At 36.2% G+C, this 8,437-nt stretch overlaps 1 pseudogene; it reads left to right on the plus strand.

The window, feature by feature from the left end:
• Positions 1-2,155: 2,155 nt before the first annotated feature.
• On the plus strand, positions 2,156-7,423 carry LOC107799088 (uncharacterized; annotated as a pseudogene).
• The last annotated feature ends 1,014 nt before the right edge of the window (positions 7,424-8,437 follow it).

The following is an 8,437-nucleotide window of genomic DNA, read 5'->3' on the forward strand; positions in this document are numbered from 1 at the left end:
TCTTTTAGCATCACATTTTCGAAAGAGAAGGTGTAATTGAATGAGATTAAAATCAATACATCATTGGTAGATGTGGAGAAGTAGAGTGAAAGAACACGAGTCGAGATTGGGTAGTTAGTGTAAAGTGATGTAAAGCGGTCATATTGTTTTAGTTGATTATTGAATAAGCTATGTAAATTCAATTCTAATTTAGTCCTGTATTCCTTTGTTTCAAGTTCATTGTGGCTGTATTTGAAAGTTAATGCATGATGCCTGTTCAATGCTTTAAATGAATGTGAGCAGATTAATCGAATTGAATGTACTTAATTCTACAACTGTTCATAATAGCTGAATCCTACATGCAGCATTTCTCTTTTCCATAATCTTTGCTACTTTTTACAATCATCTCAAATCTTAGGAAAATAACAAATTATGAAGATTCGTAGCTTGCTTTAGACATAATTAATAATAAATTATCGTGATTATGGGTATGATTTTCGTGGCATAGTCACGATACATAAATTCCAATACTTAACCATAACTTCAAATAATAATAATAAACATGTTGTAAATTGCGGATGCGTTTCACGTGGCGCGGTTTGCAATGTGTACCAAAACGAAAAGTGTACGACATCATAACTTGTTCAAATAATAGTTCCATACATACTAAAATAGTTTAAATATTTAATTAAAAGCAATTAAAAGTAAAAATGCATAATAGGTTTTAAACATATAATAAATCTGATAATTAGGCCAATTATTAATAGTTGAGCGACCGCGCTAAAACCACGAAACTCGGGAGTGCCTCACACATTCTCCTGGGTTAACAGAATTCCTTACCCGGTCTTCTGTGCTCGCGGACCAAAAATAGAGTCAATTTCCTCGATTTAGGACTTTAAAATAAACCGATGATTTGGAATACCATAACAATTATTCCAAGTAGCGACTCTGATTAAATAAATAATTTTATTTTGAATAATGTCACTTTAATCGAAAAAACTCCCTTTCTCATAAAAAAGGAGGCGTGACAATCGTGTATGCTCTTCTGGACGAGCGTTCCTTAACCTTTTGCTATTGGAAGTTTACGTGAGTGGTAAAATCAAGCATGACCCATAACACCTTTGTTTAACCACCAGCTGCACAATGACTTCAAAATTAGAATAAACTACTTTCAAACACCGTACCTTGCTTTAGGCGTGATTAATAATAAATTATCGTGATTATGAGTACGATTCCTGTGGCAAAATCACATAACTCGGGAGTGCCTCATACCTTCTCCCGGGTTAACAAAATTCCTTACCCGGTCTTCTGTATTCGCGAACTATAAAATAGAGTCAATTTTTCCGATTTAGGATTTTAAAATAATCTGGTGACTTGGGACACCATAATAATTATTCTCAGTGGCGACTCTAATTAAATAAATAATCCTATTTCGAATAGTGTCACTTTAATTGGAAAATCCCCTATCCCTCGGGAAAAAGGAGGCGTGACACTCATTGTAAGCACGAAATACTTGTATGCAAAAAAGACTAAACTTAATCTTGTTTTATTAATATTCTTTGAGCTCTATACTTTGTTCTTGTTTCTGCTTCCGGAGAAGCTTACCTCACAATTAATCTATTTATGTTCATAGTTATTTTATATTTTTGGATCAATTTAATTATAAACCACATTACAAATTCAATTCTATCGTTTTACGGGTAAATAATTTTATCATTGAGCAATATTTGGATCGCAAAACGAGAATTTAAAAATCCATTAGACTCTAAATGAGCTCGAATTATAAAAAAAATCGAGGTGCTACAATAAGAAAAATAATCATGGTATATATTTTTGTAACTTTATCCAATGTTTGGTTTATATTTTTAATCATGTATAACTAATCCACCAATTGATATATTATCTTATACCACCAACATGGAATAACCAATCCATATATAATTTATAAATGGATAAAGAATAAAAAGGATAAAATTGCCCTTATCTTTTTATTAGAAACCAATGAAAGTCAAGTATCCAGCAGAATAATTGTAAGTTCATTGATTTTTAATTTTAAAAAATAAATAAATAATTTTTCATAATAGTTTATATTTGATTTTAAGGCAACGAACCAAACTCCTAATAAATAATATATATATTACTAGTTCATATTACAACTTGACCCCTTAAAGTTACACTAATAAGTTTAGTTTAGTGTGGAAACGACTGTATAACAAAGCAAAGATTGGTTCGCTACTCGCCCTTAGGTCTACTATCTGAGTCACTCCACTCGCCACCATTTTCTTCCCCTCCTTACGCAACTGCATAGTGTCTTTGGTACGCCATCCTTGCTTTTCCCCCTTTTATGTTTCTTCTCCTATGATTCTTTCGCTTGGTTTATTCTCCCGTTGTCGAAAGTTTTGTTTTTCTTTCTGAAAGTTGCTTTTTCTATTTTGTGGGCTTCAGAAGTCAATTATATATGTGTGTGTAAGTATTTGCTGAAATTTTCAAACTCTATACTGAAATTGATTTGCTTTAGCCCTATATTGCCATTGCTTTCTATGTACCTTTCAGCCTCTCTCTGTTTCTCCTCCACTCTATTATTCTTTTGCTATCGTTATTACTCCCTCCGTTTCAATTTAGATGAGTTAGTTTGACTCGATACTTTTTTTTTTTAAGGGAAAAAAAGATTTTTAAAATTTGTGCTCTTAAAATTTTTTATTCAAAAACTTTGTGGGGGCCATAACACTTCTGCGGTTATAAAAGCTTAGCTTACCACTAAGGATAAAATGGATAAAATGAAAGAGTTTAAAGTTGAATTATTTCCAAATTTAGAAATGTGTCATTTGTTTTGGAACAGACTAAAACGTAAAGTAACTCGTCTAATTTGAAATGGAGTAATTTGAAACGGAGGGAGTACCTTGTTTCTATAATTTTTAGTTTACTGTCCCATTATTCCGAAAATTTTATCTTTGTTGCCAAAAGTTGTGCTTTTCTTTTTCTTTCCTTTTTTGTTGCTGCAGAAGTCAAGTATATGTGTATTTGCTGAAATTGATACAAGCTGAGATCAAGGCTGTTGTAGTGCTCATTCAATTGCAATTGATTCTCAAATACTTGTATCAATTTCAGCAAATACACATATATACTTGACATCATCGGAACCTGAAAGATGAATAGCTGCAGGAATCATCGGAACATAAGAATTAATATAAATTCGCGTGGTTGGTTTGAGGATTTTGCATTACTTCCTCATTCCCATTTTGTTTATAATTGATAATTTCTGCATGTCTTGCTTGTTTTATTTTAATTTTTTAAGTTCAAAAGGAGTGTTCTCACTGAATAGAAGGATACTAGGGTCATGCATTTTCTTTGAATTTATGATTTTCTTGCAGTCAGATAGTTGGATAATCACTGGTTGGTAAGATTGATTGCAAAGACATCTGATTTCTACAGAATGGCTGCTGTCAATGGCTCAAGTGACTTGTCTTCAGAGATGGAGGTGGATGCATTTAGACGCCTCTTCCCTTTGCGCTATCATGAATATCATCTTCTTAAATCTGTCCGACCTGATGCCCGAAAGCTTGGAAGTGCTAGAGATACAACACTTGCACTTGGTTTGACTAATAATCATTTCAACTGATCAGTTGTAATTATATTATCCCTTTTCAGGAGTTGTCCAAACTTAAATCTGTAGTTTCACTGCAGGTGCCGTTTCCTCTGCTGATGGATCAGCACTAGCAAAGATTAGAGCTTCCGTTTTTTCACTCAAAATGCTTCTAAGTTGATTGGTTATCTTGCAATCGCAGACAATACTGGCTGCCATCAAAATGGAAGTCATGACACCGACAGTGGAATGTCCAGATGAGGGATCCATAGGTAAAAAAAACTTCCATTTCTCAGCTCTTATTATTTTATTACCCATATATTTTCTTGTTATAGATATGATTTATATTGTGAATACAGCTATCGAATTTCACATGCCTCCCATTTGTTCTCCCCTGGTTCGACCTGGTAGGCCTGCAGAGGCAGCAGAAGTAATTTCGAAGCAGCTGTCAGACACTATCTTCAGGTATATAATAATAGCTTGCAGATGCCCAAAATGTGGAGTCTAATATTCGTCATCATCTAATTCTTGTGTTAGGTCCGACTAAACCATTAATCTAATACAACAACATAGGTTATATTTTAAGGTCCAACTAAACCATTAATGATCTCGCAGCAAACATAACAAACTAAATGGGAAAAATACTCCCGCTTCAGGCATCTTGTCCGTGTTTCTACTTATTGATAAATAAATAGTAGCTATTGTTACCTGAAGAAGTTTCTGAAAAACTTTACGTCACAAGAGTGAAGGTTTCTTATCTCTGGCAACTATTATGGTATTGCCAGATAACCAGAAGCAGTCTCTGGAGAACTTTACGTTACAATACGTTACAATAGGGGAATTCTTCTTCTGATTCCTCCTATGAGAATTTTGGAACATAATCACCGTTCGATCAACCCCAATCCCACACTAGTTGGTGGTCGGCCGTATGAATGATCTGAATCCATTCGCTCTGTTAGGAACTTAATCATAACTGTTAATACTTCTCTGATGAAAATCTTTATACCAAGAAGTATCTCTGATTGTTGAGGAAGTCTCTAAATTTTCTATTGTTTTTCTAAAGGTAGAAGTAAGAGAGAGATGCTTTAATTGTTAGCTTCATATTGTAGCTCTGCTCTTGCTCTTGTTGTATCTTTTAAATATTTGTTTTTCTTCACTTTCCGATAAGTATTCCTGTACAATTTCCTTAATAAGCAATTCGAATGTTTGTAGTTCTGGCATGATTGACTTGAAAGAGTTGTGCTTGGTTGGAGGAAAAGCTGCATGGATGGCCTACCTGGTAACAAATCTGAAGATCTTTCTTGTGTTCTTGCATTTTTCTCAGGGTCTGTAGGAAAAGGAAAAGTTTGTCCCATAATTGTAAGTTAATTGAAGAGTAACTCCGTAGTGATGTCTCTCAGAATGTAGATTTGGACTATACGGTTGTTAGTTATTCATCTTTGGTCTTCAAATCTCCCCCACCTTAATTTCTTCATTTTATGCTAATAACTATGCTTTTAGATTGTGTGCCAAGTTGTTGATATTTATTCCTAGGGCATATAATATTTGCAGGACATATACTGTTTGGATGCAGATGGTGCCCTGTTTGATACTGCATTACTATCTGCAGTTGCTACCTTTTCGCATTGTAAGTTTGCTATCACTTGGATTTTTTAGTAAGTATTCCTATATGTAATAAACCTTGAGGAAGGCCAGTCTTGAAGAGAATAAGAAGAAAGAGGACAAACTGTTCTTAGTTTTAGTAATATATCAAAAGATCAATCTTTTCCACTTAGTTTCGGTTTGTTAGAGGAATATCATGCAATAAATTTAGGGAACCATTCTTGAGAAAAGATGAAGGGGATGGAGAAGAATGCACGCGTTAGGTGAATTTCATGGAATGGTTCACGATGTTTGAAATAGTTGATCAATTACAATGCTCAGGACCATAGTGCTTCCATTTCCCTTATGCCTCAAGGAATTAAGCTCCAACATAGAAGAACACAAACTTTTCACTCCAAACAAGTTTCGAAGCACCTAATTAAGCTACCATCCTTCCTCAATTTTGATGACCCAGAGATCTCTGTTGTGTAAATTGTCTCTCCAAAATATTCTTCCTTTCCTTTGTAGAAGATAGCATATTTTTGGACATCAATTCTATTCACTATCCCTTGAGGGAAGACAATACAAATAGTATGGGGTATACTAGAAAGATAAGAATGCATGAGTATAACTGTACTACTTTAAATGTGTTGCAAGGTGTGATGGTGGATTGTCTTGATTGAATCTGGGTGTACTCTGTGTACATTCCAAGTTTTCGGTCCTGAACAAGGGTTGCAGCTTCCACATTCATGTGATTTATTTAAAAGAGATTTTATGGTTGCAACCGTCCCACGAGGTCAATTGCTCTTTTATTATTGTGGGGTAAGTGAACGGTGGGTGTTTTACCTCTTAAGTGTTCAATATTGTCTGGGTTATTTACTAAGTTGCTCAAACTCTTCACTTTTGGTGCCGCACCGGTGTCGGCAGGACGTGGGTGGTGGGTGTGGGATCTGTACCGGATTTGATCAACCGATTTTGGGTACTTTGACCAAAATCGACGGAGAAATTCGGGGCATACTCTAATTTTTGAAATCAAAACAAAAGCTAGTGTGAATTTGAAGAAAATGGCTTGTATATAGAAATTTCTATCTTATCTCCTTCTTGGATTATATTCTTGATCAATATTTTCTCCTCTCTCGGAATGACTTGTAAGTTTTCCGCATAATATCACATTATTTATACATTTTTGTAACTCTAGTTTTAGGTATTTGAATTAATTTAGTCGAATCCCCACACCCATATCCGTACCTGGATTCATACTCCCAAATCTTAAAATTTTGATCATGAAGGATCGGACATCTAGATCCATACCCGTATCAGGCACCCGCACTCGACGAGTAACTTAGGTTATTTATAGTTGTACGTGATTAATTTGGAAAAGTTGATTGCTAAATGATCATGGAAATTTACATAGAAATTGGATTTCTTGCAGTGAACATTCCAGTAGTGTCTTTGAATGATGATGGGCGAATAGTTCGTGTCTGAGGACAATGTCAGAGGGAAACTGGAGAAGGAGCCTGTCAATAACGAGAAAAGAAACCTGAAATTGAACTCTCCACCATTCTCCTTAACATGCATACTTCACAAGAACTACATCTTAGCAGATCCTACAGCAGAGGAAGAATCTATAATGGAAACAGCTGTAGCTGTGGTATTGGATTCATCTTACCAGCTTGTTTCACTTTATAAGCCAGGTGGACCAGTTCTTGGCCATACATCAGTTATCCAGGTTAGTTTGCGCCTTAATCCTAATGCTTACCTAAACCCTTGAACAAAAAGAAAAGTTCCATTGCTTATTAATGAAGCTTACATACCTGATCTGCATTAAGTTAGCAATTGATCTTGGAGACACTTTTTTACTTGCATTCCGTGGTTCCTTATTGATCTACATGATCTGAAATGGTTCCTACGATATTCCTATAAATATCAGTTCAAAGATTCTATCTTGACCACTTTTTACAAGAAACGTTCATTATGTCTTCAGGATTGTGTTGTGCTGGCAAGACGTAGAGTGAAAGAGCTTCAGAATGTATTGAATGAAGCTATTTCGGATATGGAGGTAGACTGAAGGAGGATTGCCTTGACCATAGCATTCAACAGGCAGCTGGTTTTGACTTTAGGATTGCCTGCCTGTACTCAAATATTATATAATAGAGGTCACTTGAACTTATCGAAAAAAAGCATTTGTAACGACCCGACCGGTCGTTTTGAACATTTGCACTTCGCTCGGTTGTTTGAGGGCATGAGTAGCTCAGTATGATGTACTTTGACTTGTGTGAATCGTCGTTTTTGGTTTCCAAGTATTTCAGAATCGAATTGGAAGAAAGAATTTTATTGTTGAAGCTTTAAATTGGGAGAGTTGACCAAGTTTGACTTTTTAGCATTTGACCTCGGATTGGAATTCTGATAGTTACATTAGCTTCGTTAGGTGATTTTGGACTTAGGAGCGCGTCCGGAATGTGATTTGGAGGTCCGTAGTGGAATTAGGCTTGAATTGGCGAAAGTTGAAAATTCGGCGATTTCAGTCGGCAGTGAAAAATTTGATATCGGGGTCGGAATGGAATTCTGGAAGTTGGAGTAGGTTCGTAGTGTCATTTGTGACGTGTGTGCAAAATTTGAGGTCATTCGGATGTGGTTTGATAGGTTTCAGCATCGGTTGTGGAATTCACAAGTTTAGAAGTTTTTAGGCTTGAATCCGAGGGTAATTTGGTATTTTGATGTTGTTTTGAGTGATTCGAAGGTTCGACTAAGTTCGTATGGTGTTTTAGGATTGGTTGGTATGTCTGGTTGAGGTCCCAGGGGGCTCGGGTGTGTTTCGGGGTGAGTTTTGAGCGAGTCCGGGCATTTCCGGAACTCAGTTATGGTTCTGGTGCTTTAAATTTCGCGGACCTCAGCTTGGAATTTCGCGGCTGCGCTTGGAATTTCGCGGACCGCATAATTTTGCCGCGGCCGTACTCCGGGGAAAAGTTCTGCAGATCCGCTGGTCCGACTTCGAAAGCCTATATCTCTTGATCTACAAGGAATTCTAAGATGATTCAAAAACAAAAGTTGTAGCCATTCGTGTCTAGTTTCCAGAAAGGTAAAGAAGTCATCATTTGAACATCTATAGAGAAAATTATGGCCAAAATACTAAAGCATGGCAGTGCAACCAACAAAAAGTGCGGTCGCACCAGTTTTTCGCGACCGCAGGACCTGGGAGGCTCGGCCGCGCTCAAAATTTCGCGGACCGCGAAGTGGGAGATCAGAGGTGCACTATATAAACAGGGTTTAGGGCATTATTTCACATTTTGGATC

The sequence above is a fragment of the Nicotiana tabacum genome, chromosome 2, assembly GCF_000715075.1.
Source record: "Nicotiana tabacum cultivar K326 chromosome 2, ASM71507v2, whole genome shotgun sequence".
NCBI lineage: Eukaryota > Viridiplantae > Streptophyta > Magnoliopsida > Solanales > Solanaceae > Nicotiana > Nicotiana tabacum.